The sequence below is a fragment of the Oryx dammah genome, unplaced genomic scaffold, assembly GCF_014754425.2.
Source record: "Oryx dammah isolate SB20612 unplaced genomic scaffold, SCBI_Odam_1.1 HiC_scaffold_26, whole genome shotgun sequence".
NCBI classification, from domain to species: domain Eukaryota; kingdom Metazoa; phylum Chordata; class Mammalia; order Artiodactyla; family Bovidae; genus Oryx; species Oryx dammah.
The window spans coordinates 40,652,359-40,676,741 of NW_024070210.1; the positions used below are offsets into that span (position 1 = coordinate 40,652,359).

Consider the following 24,383-nt stretch of genomic DNA (forward strand, 5'->3'; position numbering starts at 1 on the left):
TTTGCTCTGGTCTTGTTTTTTCCTTTCAGTCACTAAAATCACACTGCAATGTGTTATCAGATGTGAGCCTGAAAATTTCAATCAGTTGCCTCACTCACTTGCAGGTTGTTTAAAGCTAGGGTTCAAGATTAGGATTTCAAGTCAGACTCTGGCCTCAGAAGGATGACTAGGGAGGGAAAAGGGAAACGGCAAAGCGTAAGAAGCAGGATATCTGTATTCTGAATCTGACACCATTGGACTTAACTCAGGCCTGGGTTAACCCTCTCTCTTGAGTCCTCTGTACCTGAAATTCAAATGGTTAGATGCCATCCTGGTGACCAGGACAAGGAGCACCCAGCTTTTCATCGGGGGCCTGACACTTCTCAGAAACACTTGAGAGGGTCTCTGGAAACAGTGAGAAGTCATGTGACTCCTATAACAGGAAATTCTGGCTCTAGTTTCTTGGAGAAGCTGTTGCATGTTAGGTCCCCTAAGAAACAGAAAGTTTAGCATGGAGCGTGTTTATTAAGGAGTCCTGTTGGAAGGAGGAGGAGAAAGCAGGAAGGGTTAGGGAAAGGTTAGCTGAAATGCAGTCCCAAGGACAGCCTCAGTGACCCCACAGGGAGCTCTGGAGACAGAGGTTCATTCAGAGTAGTCCCAAGGAGATCTGAGAGGGCCAGCCCTTTATATTCCCACATACATCATCAGTCACATACATCAGTCACTGAAGGTGGGTGGCCTAGGAAGGGGTATGAATCTGGACGTGGCAAGTCTCTGCAGCTGAGCCATCCCAAAGGGCTGAACAGTTGAAGTCTGTCTGCTGACCGTACTCCCAGATGCTGAGGCAATAAGGCCTTTATTAAACAGGGTCTGGGTGGGGTATTACCACGCCGACTGCAGGGGTCAAATAAAGTAGTGATTAAAAAAAAAAACAAAACAACTCAGATTGGCCTAAGTTCAAATCTCAGTCTAACCATTTATTAGTTTTATTACCTTAAATTAGTTATTTAATTTTTTGAAGGTTATTGATAAGATGGTGATTGAAGGGATAACGAAGGAGAAATTAACCAAGGAGGAGTACATAGACTGAGAGAAAAAGGGATGAGTGATTCTGAAGTCAAGAGCAGGGAAACAGGTTAGGGCAGCAGAAAATTGAAAAGATGGGAGTATGGTCAGCTGCCAGCGGGTTTCTGTAGCCCTCAGTGTCCTGTCCTTGACCTTTGATCTGTCCACCTCTATTTGCCCCACCTCCTACAGTCTCTAAGTTCACAGTCGGGCTTCTGAGCAAGAAGGAGAAGGTACACATTCATGTTCATTGATGTCCAGCTTCCTCCGTCCCCTCCTTTTGTACCTGTGTCTCATCAGCTTCCCTACACTTTCCTCACAATGCCTTTTCAAAAGCTTCACCACTTTTTCAGTTGATGACCCTGCCACCATCCTACAACATAGCCAGGTACCCATAGATATAAAACCTTCTTATTAAGGAGGAACATACTAGGAGCATTGTCTTACAATGTCTTCCCTTAATACTCAATTTTAGAACTCTTTCAATGGAAGGATTTTAAAAAGATTGTAGATTCCTGAGGGCAATCATAAGCCCACTAAGTTAGAACCTATGAGATAAGGACCAAGGAATCTGTATATTTTGATGATCCACGAGATTTTGGAGCAACTGTTTTAGGCAGACTTCCTTATTACTGTGACGTGACTCCTACTATGGGCTGATGCCTCCAAATTCATATTTCTTTCTTTTCTAAAAAAGATTTTTTTATGGACCACTTTTAAAGTCTTTATTGAATTTGTTACAATATTGCTTCTGTTTCATGTTTTGGGTTTTTTGGCTATGAGGTGGGAATCTTAGCTCCCTGACCAGGGATAGAATCCACACCTCCTGCATTGGAAGGCAAACTCTTCAGCACTGGACCACCAAGGAAGACCTCTAAACGTATATCTCTAACTCAGAGCTTCCCTGAGTCTCAGCTCCAAATATTCAATCACTAATTTGCATGGTATTTCTCTTTGTATTTGGGTGGGGCAAAAAGTTTGTTTGGGTTTTTCCATAATATGGAAAAACTCAAATGATGTTTTTGGCCAACCCAGTATATCCTGCACTCTAAGTGCTAAATGACCAGATTTCTGTTAAACCCAACAAAACAAAACACACAACCAGAGCAAAGGTGTCAATTTCTCTTTCTCCATCGGCTAGCAGATCCTCTCTGAAATGACCAAAGATACACACACATAGGAAAGTTCTGCATCATAGCAGGAAACCAAGAAAGGAAGCCACGTACATTATACATCTTTAGAAACACAGTCAAGCTTGAGTTTATATGAGATGAGATCGACGGAAGCCAGAAAAGGTCAGTGTGCAACCAATGCTCCTGAGAAAAACTCAGGGTCACAGGAAATAATTGCAAGAGACCCTGGAAGGATTCCACTAACCCCTCCCTGCAGTTTGCATGTGAAGAGGTAAGAAGCTGAAGGTAAGGAGAGATAAAGTGCAGCACTGGGATGAATATCAAGAAGGGCTATTGGGAGAAGCCACAAGAAGGGCTATTGGGAGAAGCCACAAAGTATATCCAGTGAGCACTCACAGCAGACATGGGTGTTGCAGGAGAGAATCTCACAGGTGTCCTTGAAAGGCACCAGAATGATATGTGCCAGCCATAGAGGCTGGGCCAGAGACAAAATCAGCCCTCAGTACACCACTTCTCCTAACACAGAGAAGAAAACTCAGATGGGTAATCCTGTCCTTGGGTCTCACTGTTTTTAGGATGCTGGGCTGCTAAACTGGCACTGTAAGCTGCTAGCAATGAAACCCTTAGCTGAAGTTAAACAGGAGGATTGTAACAATAACCAGGTGGTGAAGTGGAGGTCACTGTGTCCATCACAGAAGATCAGCACATCTGCTTATTGTCAGACTGAGCATCTACAGGCTCCTTGCTGCCTCCCACAGTTCACCTGGAGCCAGTCCACCTAGATATTTCCATTTTCTTCTGCAGAGATGCTGGGGACACACTGACATAAGGATGAAATCTGTCTGGATTCCCAAGTGGAGAACAGGAGAAATTCCTCTTTGGGTGTGACTCAGATGTCCCAGCTGCTGACAGATCAGGGCATCTCCATGAGTTGCAGTAAGAGCCAAGAGGTCAAACCAAGAGGGCTCAGGCCCAAGCAACTGACCCAGGCATTCCCCTGGGGCCAGCAGCAGCCCCAGAGTGTGCTAGCTCTGATCTACAGGTAAAATCTCTCCAGGGAAGGTGTGGGCATCCCTGGAGGCTCAGACAATATAGAATCTGCCTGCAATGCAGGAGATCTGGGTTCAGTCCCTGGGTTGGAAAGATTCCCTGGAGAAGGGCATGGCAAATCACTCCAGTATTATTGCCTGGAGAATCCCATGGACAGAAGAGACTGGAGGGCTACAGTCTATGGTTTCACAGAGAGTTGGACACAACTGAGTGACTTTCACTCACTCAGGGAAGGTGTGCTGGTCATCTTACCTCGTTAGGATTTCTGATGGTGCAAACCACCACCTCGGTCTCCCTCTTTTAATGCAGAAAAAAATGTTTTCAAAAAGAACGTACAATATGTTCCTTCATCTTATCTACAACACCATTCTAAACACACTATCTTAGGGCCCTGCTGCTGCTAAGTAGCTTCAGTCATGTCCGACTCTGTGTGACCCCATAGACGGCAGCCCACCAGGTTCAGCTGTCCCTGGGATTCTCCAGGCAAGAACACTGGAGTGGGTTGCCATTTCCTCCTCCCATGCATGAAAGTGAAAAGTGAAAGGGAAGTTGCTCAGTTGTGTCCGACTTTTAGTGACCCCATGGACTGCAGCCCACCAGACTCCTCCGTCCATGGGATTTTCCAGGCAAGAGTACTGGAGTGGGGTGCCATCGCCTTCTCTGATTTTAGGGCCCATTAAGGAATAAAAATCTCTGCTGTTTAAACTATGATATAATATTCTATCACTTAGCATTTAGTTATATTAATTGAGATATAATTTTTAGGCTTATGCAGGTATAGAATTTTAAGCCATATATTGTTCCTATGCATATTACAGAAAAGGGAAAGATAAGTGAAATAAATTTAGTTCCACTTCAGAGTCCCACTCTTCTCTTCACCTGTCCACTCAGTTTATATCTGTTTCTCAGAACAGACAGGAGAAGCACTAATGACTCAGCATTTCTCACAGGGGAAGATCGATGGACACTATTTTCTCATTGGCATTAATAATTTTGATAATTCTGGGTTCTAGTACAGTTTTTTAATAGCTTAAATTTGACTCCTGGAGGCTCAGACGATATAGAATCTGCCTGCAATGCAGGAGATCTGGGTTCAAATTTAAAACATTGTGTGTAAATCCTGATGCATTAAAGAGCATAAGAAGAGGGAAAAAATAATCCCAAAATGTCAGAAAAAAATTATCATTAAGAAAAGAGAAATCATATTATAGAATAGAAGACAAACATATAAGAAATAAACAAAACACAAATGTGTGCATCTTTTTAAACAGACTCTCAAATTTAGTAATAAAACAAAATTAAACACTATTCTGTCTGTTAGCATAATATTCTAAATTATATATCAAAAAAGGTTAAAAACAAAAGAATAAATAAAGATATACAGACACATTCAAACAAAAGGAATAGAGTTGGTAATCTTAATTTCAAAGTTTAAGATTAAAAGAATTAGGGAGGACAAGAGAACATCATTTTTTATATTTATAAAAGGTATACAGTCACAATATAGCTATGATAATAATGGAAGTTTATGTAAATAAATAATGTATTATATTGACATAAATAATATAAGAATTGCTGAAAATGAGGAGAGTCACTACAAAAGCCAATTTTCTTAGGAAACACCTCACCTATATCACTGCCTTTGACAGATCAAGTAAAGAAGAATTCAAACTACAATTTTTTAAAATGGATTTAATAGGCACATAATGCTCACCCACAAAGACTATACTGTCTTTTAGAAATCTATAGAATGTTTATAAAAACAAAGTACATATTAGATAACTCAGTAAATTCTAAAATGTAGAAATAGGAAATATTGTACTTTTACCACAATAAATAAAACTAATCATATCTACAAATATATAAACAACATCAAAAACCTTACTGCAAAAATAAAATTCTAATTATTTCAGGTCAAAAAAGAAAGAAATAGGGCTTTCCTCGTGGCTCAGTGGTAAAGAATCCGCTTGCCAATGAGGGAGACACAGGTTCAGTCCCTGGTTTGGGAAGATCCCACATGCTGTGGAGCAGCTAAGCCTGTGCCTCATAGCCACTGGGCCTGTGCTCTAGAGCCAGGAGCCACAGCCACTGAAGCCTGCACGCCTAGAGCCTGTGCCGCACAAGAGAAGCCACGACAGGCAGAAGCCCAAGCACCACAGCTAGAAAATTAGCCCGCACTTGCTGCAGCTGGAGAAAGCCCAAGCAGCAATGAAAACCCAGCAGAGCCAGAAATAAATGAATAAACAATATTTTAAAAAAAGAAAGAAAGAACACATTTGACTATTTAGCAAAAATGACATTGAGAATTCCACATAACAAAATGTATTTTATGCTGATAAAGCAGGCTTGGAGGTATTTATATCCATAAATGGATTTGCCAATAAATAAGGAAAATGAAAATTAATGATCCACTCAAGAATTTAGGAACTGTATGAAGTAATTAAAGGAAAGCATGAAGAAGACATTAAGGAAGGAAAGCAGGGAAGTAACATTAAAAGCTGAAGTTCTGGAGTCAGAAAGAGAGGAGCTGAGTCTCAGTTTTCCCTCTTATAGTGGAAGGCTTATTACCTGGCCTCCTGAAGAACCATTTTCTCCTATGTAACAGGAGCATTATTAAAAGATCTTCCTTTGAGGGTTGTTACAAGAAAATGAGATCTTGTGTATTAAAAGCTGAGTACTTTGTGGTAAATACTTAACTGTTTGACATTATTTTTTTACAACAGACAAAAACAGCATTTGATAAACTCAAGTGCTGTTTGTTGCTATTGCTGAAAGAAAAAAAGAAGGAAAGTCAAAGGATAAAATTTAAATACACAAATTTTACAAATGAGCAAGGAACTATGGGTACAACTTGGAAGAATGTCCTTTAAAACTCTATCCTGGTAAATTATTAAATTCCAACAAAATATATCAATTGTTATTAAAATACAAATTCCCCAAAGAAATGTATCATGTTTGAATATCTATTTGTAACTACATAGAATACCTCTAGAAAAATGCACAAGAAACCAGTTAAGGGTTGAATCTGGAGAGGAAAACAAGATTAATGAAGGACAGCTGCAAAAGAGATTTGCTTTTTTACTATATATCAATAATAATTATGCAAAAACTATATTTTAAAAATCAAATATGTAAATAAACACGTTACTAGCTTGCTAGGCTGTATTTGCTTATTAATTCATGTTTGAAGAGACATATATTGTGAAGGTCATATGAAATAAACTTTTAAAAGTTTTATAAAGTACTAAAAAATATGAGATATTATACCATTATATTTTGTTGCACTTATTTATAAGTAGCTGAAATATCACTGTAGAAAAAGTTGATCCCACCACACAGCCACTGATAAGTTTAATTGCATTCCATTTGGGTTTTTTTTTTTTTTTAGATTTTGTTTTTCTAACTTATGACTCTCTCCTGGGTAGAGAAAGTAGTAGAGAAGAGAAATGTGGAATTGAATTTACCACTACTGCCTTGCATATTTTATTTGCTGAGGCTCAGGAATGGACAAATATAATTTTAATAGGTTCTGGAGTTTTATTTCCTGAGCGGAATAAAACTCAAAATTGATATTATGCATAGTAGGATGGGGTAATTACAATAATGTGATTAAGTTTGTATGAACCCATGCATTGCAAGTGCAGTATGCTTTCACCCTTTCAAATACAAAATCCAAATAGGGCGCTGTATTAGTTTTCTGTTGCTGCATAATAAATTATCACAAATGTATCAGCATAAAACAATACCCATTTATTATCTCACAGTTTCTATGGTTGAGAGTACAGGCACAGCTTAACTGGGTTTTCTGCTCGGGTTTCACAACTCTGCAGTCAAGGTGTTGGTCAGGGCTGTGGTTTTGTTTTTTTTTAATTAATTTTTGGTTGTGATGGGTCTTCGTTGCTGCATGCAGGCTTTCTCTAGTTGTGCTGAGAGGGGGAAACGCTTCACTGCGGTGTGCAGGCTTCTTGCCACGGCTTCCCTTGTTGCAAAGCACAGGTTCTAGATACTTCGGCTTCAGTAGTTGTGGCATATGGGCTCAGTAGTTTTGACTTGTGGGCTCTAAAGCAAGGGCTCAGTAGTTGTGGTGCACAGACTTTGTTGCTCCATGACATGCGGGATCTTCCTAGACCAAGGATTGAACCCACGTCTTCTGCATTGGCAGGTGGATTCTTATCTACTGTACCACCAGGCAATGGCACCCCACTCCAGTACTCTTGCCTGGAAACTCCCATGGACGGAGGAGTCTGGTGGGCTGCGGTCCATGGGGTCGCTAAGAGTCGGACACAACTGAGCGACTTCCCTTTCACTTTTCACTTTCATGCATGGGAGAAGGAAATGGCAACCCACTCCAGTGTTCTTGCCTGGAGAATCCCAGGGATGGGGGAGCCTGTTGGGCTGCCGTCTGTGGGGTCGCACAGAGTCGGACAAGACTAAAGCGACTTAGCAGTACCACCAGGCAAGTCCTGGGCTTTGTTTTTATCTGAGGCTCGGGGTCCTCTTCCAAGCTTATGCATTTGCTGGTCAAATTCATTTTCTTGTTGCTATAGAACTCATGGTCATTTGCTTCTTGAAGGCCAACAGGAGAGGAAACCTCTTACCTCTAGGTCATCTTTCAAAGGGCTTGCCTGCTTAAGTCAGTCCTACCTGGGTCAATCTTCCTTCTAACTTGAAGTTAACTGATCACGAGACTCTAATTACATAATCAAAGTCCCTTCACTTTGTCAAACACATAGGTAACCTAGTCATTGGAGTGGCAATCCCATCATATTCATAAGTCGAGCTCAGATTCAAGGGGAGGAGATTTCATAGGATATGAGCATGGAAGGGGCCACCTTACAATTCTGATGACTGCAAATACTATCTCACATTTCTAAAGAACATATATCAGTTACTAAGACCCAAGCTTGGAATCAGATAAGTTAAAAATGGTCTGTGAAGTATCCAAATAAACAAGCAGTAACTAGCAAAAAATGACAGCAGGGATGGTGCAGCAAAACATCAAAAATGTTTTTAAAAAGGAAATACAAGCCTCAAAAACACAGCGGCTTGAGGCTGTAAGTGTAGGAGGCACAGACTCCAGATACTTCACTAGAGCCTGAGGACATCATCACTTGGTGGGAAGACAGCCTAATGCCTGACAAGTTCAGTTTTGTTTTATGCACTCTGGTTAAGAAAGCAGGAATGTTTACAGTTCAGCCTCGGAAAAAATTCTCTTCATGTAATTGACATCGAAGGATGGCTAAGCTCAGATACCTGGAAAATTAATTTACATGGAACGACTCTGCAGTGAAGCAGGTGTATGGAGCTCTTGGGTGAGACTTAAAGAGTGTATTTTCAAGTTGGGCAGTTCAAGATAAGGAGGGTGGAAGAACTCAGAAGCTGAGGCCAGGGTCCAGGTTATGAGTGCCATCACTTCAGAGAAAGTGACAAGCAGTGAAGCCTGGAGAACAGAGCCGAGGCTATTCATCTCAGCCTGGAAGATCTCTCGGCATAGGGTTGTTCAGGGTCAAAGCTAGGCAGTTAACTTTTTAGAGAAAGACACAGTAACTGACAAGCTGTGGACTTGGCTACAGAGCCCTGGGGGCCAAAGCCAGGGTTCTGCTCTTAAACAGCCATCTCCCCAAAGCTGGTGGCTTTCCTCAGCTTCCGAGTTCAGTTCAGCTGCTCTTTTGGAGGACCAAGAGATGAGGAAAAGGAGAGATTTCACCTGCAGACTTTCCTGTTGTTATTTCCAAAGCAGTTACACACTTAAATTTTCTAATTTTCCTGTTGTACTTCTCCCAACAAAGAAGTGGTAGAAATTTCTCAGGGAAGGTGAGGAGCTCAGAGAAGTAAGCAATCACATGTCTTGAATGATATTAAACTAACGCAACCAGCACATTGGAGACATATGATTACCAGTTCTATAATTTCCTAATGTTCACAGGAACATTTTCAAAATGAGTTCTATTTTTTAAAGTATTACTTGTGCACCTTGGAGGTGATGTATTCCAAGCTGATCTTCCTTCCCAAAGATGCTCTTTTAGCGCTTTTCCAAATATCAGTAAATGGCAACACCATCCTTGCCATAAATCTTGTAGTCATTCTTGACTTCTCTCCCTTACTTCACATCTGACCCACCAGCAAATTCTACTGGCTTCAGAGTACACCCAGAATCAAACCATTTCTCATCATTCCCACTGCCACCTCCTGCTCTGTGCTACTACCATCATCTCTTACCTGGATCACAGAGTAGGGTGAAGGGTCTTCCTGGATCATGGAGTAGCCTCCTGCACAGTCTTCCTGCCTCAGCCCTTGATCCTCTTCTGTCTCATATCAAAATAGCTGCCCAGGCAATCCTGTTCAATGAAATAGGGCATGTCACTCCTCTTACCAAAATATTCCAATGGTTTCCCATTTCACTCACTGGAAAAGCCACTGTCCTTACAAAAGCTTCTAAGGCCCTACAACTGCAATCCTCAGTCCCTGCCTCTGTAACCTCATCTTCTACAATGTCTAGCTTCCCATCACTCTATTTAGACCACACCAGCCTTCTTACAGATGAGTTTGCACCTCAGGACCTGAGTGCTTGCTGTGATCTCTGCCTAGAATGCCTTTCTCCCAAATGCCACTTCCTTCAAGGTTGGTTAAATGGCCTCCACCCTCAATCCCACACCTGTGTGCGTGCTCAGTCGTGTCCGACACTTTGCAACCCCGTGTGCTGTAACCTACCAGGCTCCTCTGTCCATGGGATTATCCCAGGAAGAATACTGGAATGGGTTGCCATTTCCTCTTCCAGGGGATCTTCCCAACCCAGGGATTGAACCCACGTCTCCTGTGTCTCCGGCATTGGCAGGCGGGTTCTTTACCACTGAGCCACTGGGGAATCCTATATCTGGCAGATAGCATATTCTCACTGAGGCTTGGGCACTTTCTCTAAACTGCAAGCCTACGTTCCACATCTCACTCTTCGTGCTGTGCTATTCTCTTTAACATTCAGCACAATTTATTTTAATTGCTTCTTCTATTTACTGTCAGACTAGTTTTTGTCTGGTCTGTTCTCTGCTCTGTCCCCAAAGTCTAGACCAGTGCCTACCAAATTGAATACATTCAGAAAGATTTGTTGGAAGGGTGAATGGATGCAGGCACTGAGGGGAATAGGAAGTATTCCCCCGCCACCCACTTGGAGGTCTGATTTTGACTCAGCTAAGCCCACCAGCCTCAGCCCTATCCCATGCCAGCCATGTACCACATTCCACACCCTCCACTGTGTGTCTCTGAATATGTGGGTCCTGCTGCCTAGAATGTCTCTCCTTGTTTATCTCACCGTTATTTTTATCCTCATTTATTTCACTACCAATGAGTTTGCTGGCCATCTGGTGTTGTTTCTTTGGTCAATTCAACCAAAACATGCCAGGCTCTAAAGATATGCAGACACACTGTTCTAAGCTCTTAAAATAATCATCTTCTCTGATCTCAAAAAGTTTATGGTATAGAGAGATAAACAAACAAGCATACAAAATAATTATGGATTATGAGAAATACTGTGAAGGAAATAAAGAGAAAAGCATGACAGAGGAAAACAGAAAGGGTAGTACTTACACAGGGTATTTAGGGAGGGAGGGCATCTATGAAAATAGATTTAAGGACGAGAAGATGATGACAGTGCTGAACTTTTATATGACCCTCTCGGATCCTAGAAAACAATGATGATTAAGAAATCTCAATATTTTCTTCTCCAAATTCCCCATCCTTTTGTGTTCTAGAAAATGACTAACTGTAATGAGCCATCACTCCCCACAAAGCTTAGATGAGGCTTGCTGTCCACTCTTTCTCATGACTCCCATAAGATTTGCAAATGGCTCCCATTTTTGGTGACAAGGCCAAATCCAGACCGTTCCCCTTTTGTTGACACAGTCAGAGATCTCTAACTTTCTTGTCTCATGAATAATTAGCCAAGATTAGAATTGTTTGTTCCCCTGAAACCAGCTAAACATTTTCTGTTTCACTGAAGCTTCCTTTGATTGAAAAAAAAAAACAATCCCAACTATAAATGACTCCACCTGTAACCTGTCTGCTCCTCCCTATAAAATCCAGTGTAATCCCCCTGCAGAGACATGGTGCAGTAGGCTAAATAAGGGCCCTACAAGGTATTCATGTCCCAATCCCTGAAATCTATGTATATCTTACCTTTCACAGAAAAAGGGCTTTCGCAGATGTTGTTAATGAGCTTGAGTGAGACAGTGATCCAGATTATCTGGTTGGACCCTAAGTAGAATCAAAAGTATCCTTGTAGGAGGGTTGCAGAAGGAGAAAACTGTAGATAAAAGAGAAGGCAGCCATAAGATAGAAGCAGAGTCAGAGAAAAAATACTACATCACTGGCTTTGAAGGCAGAGGAAGAGACCATGAGACAAGAAAGTCAGCTCTAGATGTGGGAAAAAGGAAGGGATCAGTCTCGCATGGACCTTCCATAGGCAGCACAGTCCTGCCAACATCTTGATTTTAGCCACGCTAAGATTCAATTCTGATTTCTGGCCTGCAGAACTATAATAGAATAGCTCTCTATTCTTTAAAGCCACCAGTTTTGCAATGGTCTGTTATAGCAACGACAGCAAACTTAATGCATACTCCAATTTTTAGATCTGAGCGTTTCCTCTATTGCAACAGCCTGAATAAAATCCATCTCCTCAGTGATTCATCATTTTGTCTTTGACACCGCTAACCATAAGAAGAGCAGGAAGCAGAACACTCCTGGCAGACTGACCAACATGGACAAAGGTCCTTAGACAAAAGAGAATGAAGCAACCTAGCAGCAGCAGCAGCAGCAGAGCCTATGAGATGAATGTGACTCCAGTTGAAGCTGAATGTTAAGAGTCTGATTAGGGCTTCCCTGGTGCCTCACTGTTAACGAAACTGCCTGCCCATGCAGGAGACCCACGTTTGATCCCTGGTTCAGGAAGATCCCACATGCCATGGAGCAACAAAGTTCATGCCCCACAGCTACTGAGCTGGTACTCCAGAGCCCAGCAGCCACAGCTACTGAAGACCACGTGCCCTAGAGCCCATGCTCTGCAAAACAGAAGTCACCACAATGAGAAACCTGTCTACCACAACTAGAGACTAGCCCCCGATCTCTGCAACTAGAGAAAAGTCTGTGCAGCAATGAAGACCCAGCACAGCCAAAAGTAAATAAATACATAATTTTTTTTTAAGAGTCTGAATATAAAGGGCCCTGGGTCATGGTGGGGAATTTGGATTTTATTATATTTGTGATGAGAAGCTTTTAGATTTTGAGCATTAAAAAGTAGATGCAGCAATATTACTTAGCAGTTCTGGTAAGAGATGTTGGTGGCCCCCAGGATGTGAGAATAATTTAGATATAGCGTTAAGTGAATCAGATCCTGTCTCTGTAAGGGTTGAAATATGAAACAGAGTTCAGTCAAGTTGGAAAAATTTGAGGAATGTTTACCAAAGGGGTATTTATAAAGGTTTTACAAGATATGGGAAACCAAAACCACACAGGGTAGTACAGTACCTTGAAGCTTATAACAGCACTAGGCCTGAAGGGAAAGGGAGAGAAAACAGTTTCCAGAGCCTGGAGAAAGGGCAGCCATGACAAAAGCAGCCGTCTTTAGTGGAATGACACAGCCACCCAGAGGAACTCTGACTTTACCCTCCCCTCTACCTCTGACCTCCTGCTGGGGTTCTCTATTGCCAAACCCAAATGCAAGCCACCGGAGAGCAAGAGAGCTCATTGATGAAGTCCCTACAGGTCAGCCTCCCCAGGCAGAAAGCAGGACAGAGAGGGATAAGACTGGATACAGAGGGAATAAAGAAAGATAATGTAGTAGAAACCTGAAAACTAGCCCAATTCATTAAAAGAAAGGGCTCCCCGGTGGCTCAGTGGTAAAGAACCCACCTGCCAATGCAGGAGACAAGGGCTCAATCCCTAGGTCAGGAAGATCCCCTGGAGGAGGAAATGGCAACCCACTGCAGTATTTTTGCCTGGAAAATTCCATGGACAGACGAGCCTGGCAGGTGACAGTCTATGAAGTCTCAAAAAGAGTCAGATCTGACTCAGTGATTAAACATTAAAAGAAAATGTGGAGACCTGAATTTTCTACGTTATTTCCTTAATACTCAGTTTCACCTACCCAATGCCAATAGGCACAAAAACAGTGAACTTTCACCCTTCTGTCTTTTCTTTGAACATGTACAACTGCTCTTTTGTCCTAAAGGCAATCAGGAAAGACAGCAATTAGAACACTTGTGTGTACTAATAATCTTCAGTGAAAAACCTCTTTTGATAAAAGTGTAGAATTTGAGGAAATATTGCCACATCAAAACTATGAATATTCACTTCATATTGAAGAGAACTGAGTTTCTGCAGCCAGGTTAGAACAGGTTGTTTCAGAGGGATAGAATATTAAATTACAATCAGCCAAACCACAGCAAGCCTAGTTCATACATCTCTCTGCATGGATGCCCATATTTTACCATTGTCTTGGTTTCTTTTTTTATTATTACTCTGGAAGATAATTCAATTTGCATTGCACATTTCCTCACAGAAATTTTGAATCTTATGAATATAAAAATCATGGACTTGGCCCAGTTTTATTTTAATCAGTTTTTCTGTTTCCTAATTCAGGATTAACTTCCCAGGATATATGCAGAGATTTAGCAGCAAGAGCAACCGTGTGCACATTAAAACATGGAGAGTTTCAGCAGCAATTTGAGTTATGGTAATTACTGGGTTTGTTTACACAGACACAGATGAAAAGCATAACCTTTTTGTTCCTGTCTTTTTTTTTTTTTAATTTGGAAAAATTGTGTGCTACCAACAGAAAAATCATACAGCAGTTGTTTAATGTCATGGAGGAAATCAGGTGCAACCAAGGAGACTGAGAAATAAAGAGATCAGAACTGTCTGAGGTAGTGTCTTAACTAGGCATCCTTTTTCCTGGAGCCACCCTCAGTGTTATAGAAAGACTGCGGCGCTCACATTCTACTCAGAATGATGGCCACACCATTCACCTCCACCCAAATCAAGTACCCCGTGAGTCTTCCACCCGCAGACCAATTCCAGCGTGGCCCCAGTATCGATTTCTGCATCTGCAGCCATCCTCCATACCCTGTGCCCTTCCATTAGCTCCATCCAGGGAGTAAGCCTGACCAAGACCAGGCTCATGTGAGGGAAGAGGAGAAAAAGGATGCAGATGCTTTCTGGCAACTGGATGCCAATGGGAGAGGCATCAGTGCTTTCAGAGGAGGTGAGATATTAATCCTATTCCTGGGAACATTTGGGGGGAAAAAAGGTCTGCTTTTTTAAGGCTTATTGATCTCAGATCTGGAAGCTTCCACAAGACACCCATGCCCTCACAACAACCAGGTGGTTCCCTTAAAGGCAGCAGGCAGACAGACTTTCATATGTCTTAGACTGGTTGAACAGGGGTGAAGCTACCTGAACAACTAATACTCGATCTTCTACCTCTTCCACCCTATTTCCATAACACATTGACTCTGCTGCTACTGTGCTCATTCATATCCAACTGTTTGTGACCCCATGGACACAAGGCTTCTCTATCCATGGAGTTTTCCAGGCAAGAATACAGGGAGTGGGTTGCCCATTTTATGCTCCAAGAGATCTTCCTGACCCAGGGATTGAACCCACGTCTCTTGTGTCTCTTGCATTGGCAGGCGGATTCTTTTACCACGGTGCCACCTGGGAAGCCTACCAAATCGACTCTTTGGTCCATCAATCCAGCTGAACGGGAAGTCCTGTTGATTGTCTAAAATATCCATTCTAGGTGTTTATGATAAACATAGTAATGGCCCCCAATGACATCTACGATTTGACCCCTGAAAATGCGTGTATTACCTTATATGGTAAAAGGCACTTGACAGAAGTCATTAAGATTACTAACTCTGAGATAAAGGAATTATCCCAGATTATCTGGGTGGGTCCAGTCTAACCACATGAGTCCTTGAGAGTGGAGAAACTTTCCCAACTACAATCAAAGAACTAGAGATATAGCAGCATGTGGAGTAAACCGCTGCTGCTGTTTTTAAAGATGGAAGGTAGAGGTCATAAGGCAGGGAATGTGCTCAGCTTCTGGATGCTGGAAAAGGCAAGGAAATGGGTTCTCTCTTCGACAAAGGATTGCATGCCAACACCTTGATTTTAGCCTTGTAAGACCCATGCAAGACTTCCAAGCTAAAGAACTGAAGATAATAAATTTGTATTGTTTAAGCCACTGAGGTAATTTGCTGTGGTTATTTGTTATAGCAGCAATGTAAAAACATACACAGTCTTCATCACCTCAAGCTTGGATTAATCCAATAGAAAATTTTCAATTTCTCCAGCCTCTCAAATATCTAGGTCATCATAGTAATTCTTACTCCTCAAACTCTTGTCAACTATCACTCTATTGTTCAAGGGTCTACAAATGGCAATGTTTTCAAACTCAGTTCAGTTCAGTCACTCAGTCGTGTCCGAATCTTTGTGACCCCATGGACTGCAGCACGCCAGGCCTCCCTGTCCATCACCAACTCCTGGAGTTTACTCAAACTCATGTCCATTGAGTCCATGATACCATCCAACCATCTTACCCTCTGTTGTCCCCTTCTCTTCCTGCCTTCAGGGTCTTTTCAAATGAGTCAGTTCTTTGCATCAGGTGGCCAAAGTATTGGAGTTTCAGCTTCAACATCAGTCCTTCCAATGAACATTCAGGACTGATTTCCTTTAGAATGGACTGGTTGGATCTCCTTGCGGTTCAAGGGACTCTTAAGAGTCTTCTCCAACACCACAGTTCAAAAGCATCAATTCTTTGGTGCTCAGCTTTCTTTATAGTCCAACTCTCACATCCATACATGACTACTGGAAAAACCATAGCCTTGACTTGACAGACCTTTGCTGGCTAAGTAATTTCTCTGCTTTTTAATACGCTGTCTAGGTTGGTCATAACTTTTCTTCCAAGGAGTAAGCTTAGTTTTCAAACTAAGCTCCCATCAGAATGTCTAAATTGCCTCTTCTGGACCTGCCAGAGTTCAAAGTGGAAGGTTAGTGAATACTGCTGAAAATGACCCAAAAAGATTCCTTGGAGACTGGTCAGCAGAATTTTCCTGGGGCTTCATCACCAAACATGTTGAACAACAGCAATATACTGGTTGGTTTATAAAGTCTTGAATCTTGACCACTTACACTGCCCTGCTGATAAAACCAGTTGGTTTGCTGGGATGAAACTGGTTCTGTGCTCCAGCCAGAATGGACAGTACAACTAATTTATGAACCAGGGGCTAGTGAGCAGGGATGGTTACATGACAATATATTATATAGCTAATTTCTCAGAGCAATCAAGTGCTCTTCAAAGATGAAAGAGGGAGACATGATTTGAAAGAGATCACGTGAGTCAAGAGAGACAGACTTAGTTCTCTCTTAGAGCTGACTTAGTTCTTGGACAACTGTCCAGTTTAGTTCATATAATCCACCCTCCTCTAACCCTTTCCTCTTTGACTAATCTTGCAATCAAAATTGTCAAATATATCAAGTTTCTTGTTGGTTAAACTTTCATTTTACACTCTACAGTAAGTTTCAGCCTTTTAGTCCTATCTAACTGTTGGTGGGGCACCTTTTGTGACCAGCTTCATTGGCCTCTATATGGCTTAACCAAGAAACAAGCAGATATTCTGAATGATGCCTGGTCTGCAAATTTTCTTAGTAAAATTATACTACAAATTTATCATTAAGAACAAAGACCTAGGCCCTGCCTCTATATGTAAGGTAATGGAATCTCTCTTAAAATGATCTAGAGTACAGTGGGTTTGGTAAAATTTGTAATATTGGTTAAATGTGAAGAAATTCCTTCCAGCAAGTCTTGACTACAACAGATTTTCTAGAAATAAATTCCCTAAAGCAGTGGTCCTAACTAAGTGTGGGCAACAAGAATCACCCTGGAGATTCTTAGTCAGTGTGCAGTGGGATTTGGACATGTGCATTTGACCAAGTTTTTAACCGATTCTCACGTGTACCCTGCTCTTAAGCCATCTGTTTTATTTGCTTCCTGAAAAGTTGATGATGATTTAAAATGAAATAACAATAGTCCTTCTCTGTGATTACAATCACAGAAATTTCACCTTCTGGTACTCCTACACACAATGGCATAATTCAGTCAGGTTTTCACGATTATGTTAATTAACAGATTGTGTACTCAGTATATAGTGAGAACCCAGTGCATAGTTCTGAGTTTGTATGTTAACTATTCTGATTCCCTTGAACTTTTGTGGCAGTAATTTGTGAGTCAGTTCAAAGTAGTTTTGTAGCAATAAATGCTTTTGTTGACTATTGGCTAGTTCCTCATTGTTTCTTAACAGTCACTCACCTTAGTGTCAATCTTCTGAGCTACTTACATACTTAAGATCCATGTGCTGATTTTATGAAATTGAAAGGCTACATATATTTTTCTGATCTTTGCATTCTTCCCAAGAGCCTTGAAGGAACAGTCTTGTGGGTTTCACAAGCTATATGGTAGTTTAGTGTTTTCAAATAGATACTCTCAGAGGAACAAAAGACATTCCAGGAGTCCTCTTGATGGCATTAGGGACCAAACAATTTTAAAAGAATGAATTTCTAGATAGTTATACACATGTTGTCGTTCAGTTGTTAAGTCATGTCCAACTTTTTTGCAACCCCATGGACTATAGCCTGCCAGGCTCCTCTGTCCATGGAATTTTTCAGGCAAAAATACTGGAGTAGATTGCCATTTCCTTCTCCAGTGGGTCTTCCTGAACTAGGGATCAAACTGGTGTCTACTGCATTGCAGGCAGATTCTTTACCACTGAGCCACATATACTTTTTACTGAAATTGATCTGCCTGTATACTGGTTCTTTTCCAACTCCTTTATTCCAATTTCCCTTTTACAAAAGATAGGCTACAGCTCACCATCTTCAGGCTAACTGGTTCTTGTCCTAAATGAAAAAAACTCTGGGCTTGAAATAAAGGGGAAGTTGTAAATGTTGGTACCATAAGCCAAAGTATGGCTTCTGTTATGTTTTGGCTTGCACATATTTCTAGCCAAGGTGAAGTGTGGCATGATAAATGAGCTATTTTGGTCTACAATCAGATGTTCTAAATTCAGCCATAGAATTGTGCAGTTATGGGGCATTATGATACTTTCACATTAATATTCTCACCTCTTCCATTCCTGAATAACTGTCAAAGAATGCACTACCCATGAAGAAGAGTTCAAGAGTTTCGTTTAAATTAACCCAAACTGAGAAAGTTCACCTACGTGGAAAGTGTGAGCAAAAGGATGGTAATCTGAGACTAAGATTTGAGAGGATGTTTGAGATGCAGAAAGAAAAGCAAAGAAAGTGATGAAAGTATGGACAAACATTTTTTTTAATGACTGTAAACAGTAGTAATAATAATGCTTATTAGATTTCAAGAAAAGATGCATTTAAAATACTAGACAATAAAGTATGTATGCCAAAAAAAAATTAATGGAGTTAAAGCATTCTAAGTTCCCTATGTTATCCAGGAGAAAGATAATAATTTTGTTTTAGATCTTAAAAAATGATGGATTAAGCATGCATGTTTTAATTTATCTAAAACAACAGAATCAGAGAGTAAAACTGAAATAACTAATTAATTTAAAGAAAATTAATAATAAAATTTAAAAGAAGGCAAGAAGAGGTAAAAAGAAAACAAAGTATTTTAAAGGAACTCAAATTAAGATAAATTTAAACCCATTATGTAACTTACATGCTAATACAAGAAACATACATGTGAAATAAGTATGTACATAATTTCATATAATATTGTGCTATGAAGAAAAATCAAATAGGGTAAAGCATTAGGTAGTGCTTAGAAGACTATTTTTATTTATTTTTAAAAATTTTACAATTCATTTAATGGCAACTGGCAATCATCAAACTAGCAATGGTTATCTTCAAACATTGTCACACTCGCCATGCTATCATTTCTCAAGATTGATCAGATACCTAGAGTCACAGACATTGCACACACAAGATGCATCATATAAATCAGACTTGGTTTATCACCAGCATTTATAAAACCAGACTTAGGAAAAGAAGTAGATCTGAGGACACACGCATGGTCTTAATATAGCGAATGTTTAGCCTGCCTCGACTAGGAAATCAGAACAGCGAGAATATTCGCAGACTATTTTTAGATAAGGAAAGATCTGAAAGAGGGAGGAAGAAAGACTCCATAAGGCTTTTTATGTTGAGCAAGAGAAAAGGTTGAAAAGAGAAGAGGCTACAAAAAGGAGATTGAGTAGACAGTAGGCAAGGTGGGAAGAAAACCAGAGTGTGGCTTGGTGAAGAAGGTGGGCACAATCAACTGTGACACTAAGGACGCCTGGTTAATTTTTCACACACATCTTTCCCAGACCTGGAGAACACAGCCAGGCTCAGTATTAAGAAGAGTTTCATAGTCTCATTCAGTTCAGTTCAGTTCAGTTCAGTTCAGTTGCTCAGTCATGTCCGACTCTTTGCGACCCCATGAATCGCAGCACGCCAGGCCTCCCTGTCCATCACCAACTCCCAGAGTTCACTCAGACTCACATCCAACGAGTCGGTGATGCCATCCAGCCATCTCATCCTCTGTCGTCCCCTTCTCCTCCTGCCCCCAATCCCTCCCAGCATCAGAGTCTTTTCCAGTGAGTCAACTCTTCGCATGAGGTGGCCAAAGTATTGGAGTTTCAGCTTTAGCATCATTCCTTCCAAAGAAATCCCAGGGTTGATCTCCTTCAGAACAGACTGGTTGGATCTCCTTGCAGTCCAAGGGACTCTCAAGTATTCTCCAACACCACAGTTCAAAAGCATCAATTCTTCGGCGCTCAGCCCTCTTCACAGTCCAACTCTCACATCCATACATGACTACTGGAAAAACCATAGCCTTGACTAGACGGACCTTAGTCGGCAAAGTAATAGCTCAGCCTTTGAATATGCTATCTACGTTGGTCATAACTTTTCTTCCAAGGAGTAAATGTCTTTTAATTTCATGGCTGCAATCACCATCTGCAGTGATTTTGGAGCCCCCCAAAATAAAGTCTGACACTGTTTCCACTGTTTCCCCATCTATTTCCCATGAAGTGATGGGACCAGATGCCATGATCTTCATTTTCTGAATGTTGAGCTTTAAGCCAACTTTTTCACTCTCCTCTTTCACTTTCATCAAGAGGGTTTTTAGTTTACTTTCTGCCATAAGGGTGGTGTCATCTGCATATCAGAGGTTATTGATATTTCTCCTAGCAATCTTGATTCCAGCTTGTTTCTTCCAGTCCAGCGTTTCTCATGATGTACTCTGCATATAAGTTAAATAAGCAGGGTGACAATATACAGCCTTGACGTACTCCTTTTCCTTTTTGGAACCAGTCTGTTGTTCCATGTCCAGTTCTAACTGTTGCTTCCTGACCTGCATACAGATTTTTCAAGAGGCAGGTCAGGTGATCTGGTATTCCCATCTCTCTCAGAATTTTCCATAGTTTATTGTGATCCACACAGTCAAAGACTTTGTAGAGAGTGGCTAAGTGTAAGGTCTCTGAAGTCAGACTACCTGAAGTTGAATCCTAGCTCTGTCTCTTTCTGGTTGTGAGCCACATGGTCTTAGGCAAATTATTTGACCTCTCTGTGCTTTGATTTCCCCATCCATAAAACGGAGATAGTAACAGCACTTGTTTTCTCTGGCTGTTGTGATTAAATAAGTTAATATTTATAAAACACTTAGAGTATACCTGAAATATAAAGTAATCATCATGTATGTCTTTGTTAAAAAGTGAAAAATCTCTAAGGTAGCAAAGATAGAAAGGACAACTTTGCTTATAGAGTACAGACTTGCATTCTCAGTAGGTTCACGTTGGCACAAGACTTAAGTAAATTATCACCATGACTGATAAGAATTATATTCTGATAAACATATGGCATGAAATAAACTATGACTAGGATATATTCAGTTCTTTACTGTAGTATCCTGAATTTAAGGTGTATATAATTTTGTACAAAATTATTTTTTAGTTGTCATAAGGAATATTCTTCAAATGCTTGGTGGTTCAGATCCCTAACCTGTTACTCTTTTTCAGTTGGATTATGCCTTTTTCTCTTTTCAATCTAAAATAAACTCAGATGGAAAGTGACAATAAAATTTTCAGTCTCCACATTTTTTTTTTTTTGAGGGACTATCTTCCAGAGGACAAGGAAACCATGTTCTTTTTATGAAAATGTGTTAATTTATGTATTTAATTTTTTTAATTTACAATAGTGTATTGGTTTTGCCATACATCAACATGAATCTGCCATAGGTATACACGTGTTCCCTATCCTGAACCCCCTTCCCTCCTCCCTCCCTGTACCAGCTGCCTCAGGTCTCAGCTGCAACATTTGGGATCCTCATTGTGGTGCTGGGGTGCAGTTCAAGGCACCAGAGCTGGCAGGCTCAGCAGTTGCAGCATTGAGGATAGTTGCTTCAAGGCATGTGGGATCTCAGTTCTCCCACCAGGGATAGAAACCACACTCTCTGCACTGGAAGGTGGACTCTTAATCCCTGGGCCACCAGGGACACTCCAAGCCCTGTTCTTCCTTTCAACCACAGCCATCTGTTCTTCTCCCCTTTATGATCTTGAGAATATGCTGATAGGCATTAGAGGATGGTCCATAATGGAAGATGTAGGATGGGCTCTGTGGGTTTGTACAGATTCCTGAGAGAGTCTGTCAGTGGCTGGATTTATTTATGGGATGGTTTTTCTCTTTTTTTTTTTTAACTTAGTGGAGTAGACAGACTCAGCAACCTGGGGCATATCCCTGCTTTTTTGGCTTTGATGTCCCCACCAAAGATATGGTCAGTCTCCACATTAACAGAAGAAATAGCTGAATACTTCCTTGGTGCTAGGTATTATAAGGAGCCAAACAAATCATTTTTGTGTAAAACACTGAAGTAGGTGCTTTGAAGGATTCATAAAAGTTTATGACTCTAACTAATGTGAAAGATAAAATGCATGTACTTGAGATAATTGCACAATGGGAGTATATGGCTAATGAATGATACGCTATGTGTTATAAAAGATAAGGCAGGATTTATTACTGGCTCTAAGGAAGTTTCATGAATGAAGAGAGATTTTTGTGTGGACCTGGGTAAAGGGAAACATTACAGTTACTATATTTTAGAATATGCGAAGACTCAAACTACCTTTAATGCAAACTTTCTTAGAAAATTCCTAGAGAAAGTATTTCAGCAAAATGAAGAAGTAAACTAAGAAAATACTAGATCCATAAGACCAGGACTCCAATATAAGACAGGCACAAGGTGAAGTTCCAGGATGTCAGCTATTCAGCAAGACTAGATCATTTGTGCAGATCAGAGCAAGAGAATAGAGTGAGGGAAGGAAAACTGGAACTGATTGGAGATTTACATCTCAGTGTTTCATCTGAAGTGATAGACGTTTGAGGTATAGAATCCTCTGGAACATTTGGAATAAACAAGCGGTGGGTGAAACAAAAACACCATCACCAATAAAAAGATAGAAAAAACACGGCAATTATTAACTTGAGGGTGACAGGTGTAAAAAAAAGAAATAATCATATATTATCCCCACAGTCAACATTTACTAGTCGTGATAATGTAAATACTAACTGCTGACTTATACAGAAGATCATGACAAAAGTATGAACAGAAAGCAGTGGAGAGGAGGTTAAAAGACTTAATCCTCAACTACTCTAATCCACAAGGTCATTTCTATGCCATTTAAATAGCAATGTATAATTTGGAAACAGGTGGGGCGGGTACATTCCAATAGAAAAAGTCAAAAAAATAGTTGAAAGTATTGCCCCTGAGTGAGAGCTGAGAGAGGGTATTCATGGAGGGACTGGGAAGGGATTGATGTTGTTCATAGTAGGTTTGAAAAAGCATTATATGGAGAAAAAAACCTTTTGATTAAAAATTAAAAGAATGGAAAAAATAGAAAAATCGTTAAGACTTTGATAAGTGATCATATACAGGGTCTGGATGGAACCTGAGATCTATCAGTTATTCATATAATGAATGAGATCTCTTATCACTCACTCATTCATTCATTCATATAATGAATGAGATCTCTTATCACTCATTCATTCATTCATATATCAAATAGTTCTCAAGCAACACTTTGAGCCAGGCACTAAACCAGGCCCCAGGAATACCATGGTGAATGAAGACACATTTGGTCCCTGCCCTTACGCAGCTTATGTCCACTACAGCAAATAGACAATGAATGAGAAAATAAATACGTAGAAGAGACACAGCCTGTAGCAAGAAGTTGTGTGACTAGGGAAAAAAAAAAGTGTGCTAGAATGGTGGTGAAGGGATAAAAGGGTAACTAGTTATTTATCAGGGTGGGTCTTTCTCAGAGAGTGAGACTTGAAACGGCATAAACCAAGGAAAGATGTGTACAGACTTGCAGGCAGGAAAGGCTGGTGCCGGTCTAGAAACTGTGGCCCTGAGCAACAGAAGTGAGTCATATGATGGCTCTAGAGGCGGCTGAACAAGTCCTAGATCACGTTGCTATAGATATAAATTTAAGTCCTCAGAGTATAGATATTTGAAGCCATGGGAGAAGGCTATATAGAGCATAACCCATAATCTCTTCCAGAGGAATTCCAACATTTAAGAGGAAGAGCCAGTAAGAGACTGAAAAGGTGGGGGTTGTAAAGAAAGGCAAAGCAATGAAGTCCGAAAACTTCCCCAACAATACCCTACATTTTTGTCATTTTCCTAACTGCCCTACAGGTTTGTATTTCTTTTGACAAAATGCATTACAATTTGAGACTTTACCGTCAGTTCCAGACATAAGTGAAGATACCTGAACCCTAGAAAAATCAATTTTAAATTACCTGAAAAGTTATTTACTCATCCCCACTGTAAATTACACCAGCGTGGCCCAGGACCTTTGTTCGAATACAGCCACAGCGTTTCTCCTCTGTGCTCCTGTGGGGTCATCCAAGAGTGCTAAGATTTCAACTGAGATGTCCCCGTGGTATCCTCAAGACTCTGGTATCCCCAGCCCCTCTGAGAATAAACAACAATCCCATCCTGCACTCTGTGTTGGAAGGAAACTGAACTCGCTGCCTTGCCCATCGCCTAGGGCGCAGCACTGAGCGCTGTGGCCGAAACGGGCGTCGTGA

At 40.8% G+C, this 24,383-nt stretch overlaps 1 non-coding gene across 1 annotated transcript; it reads right to left on the bottom strand.

The window, feature by feature from the left end:
* Positions 1 to 19,259: 19,259 nt before the first annotated feature.
* On the bottom strand, positions 19,260 to 19,388 carry LOC120853779. Its single transcript, XR_005718836.1, has one exon. It is a non-coding gene; the product is annotated as a small nucleolar RNA SNORA72 (small nucleolar RNA).
* Positions 19,389 to 24,383: the final 4,995 nt, after the last annotated feature.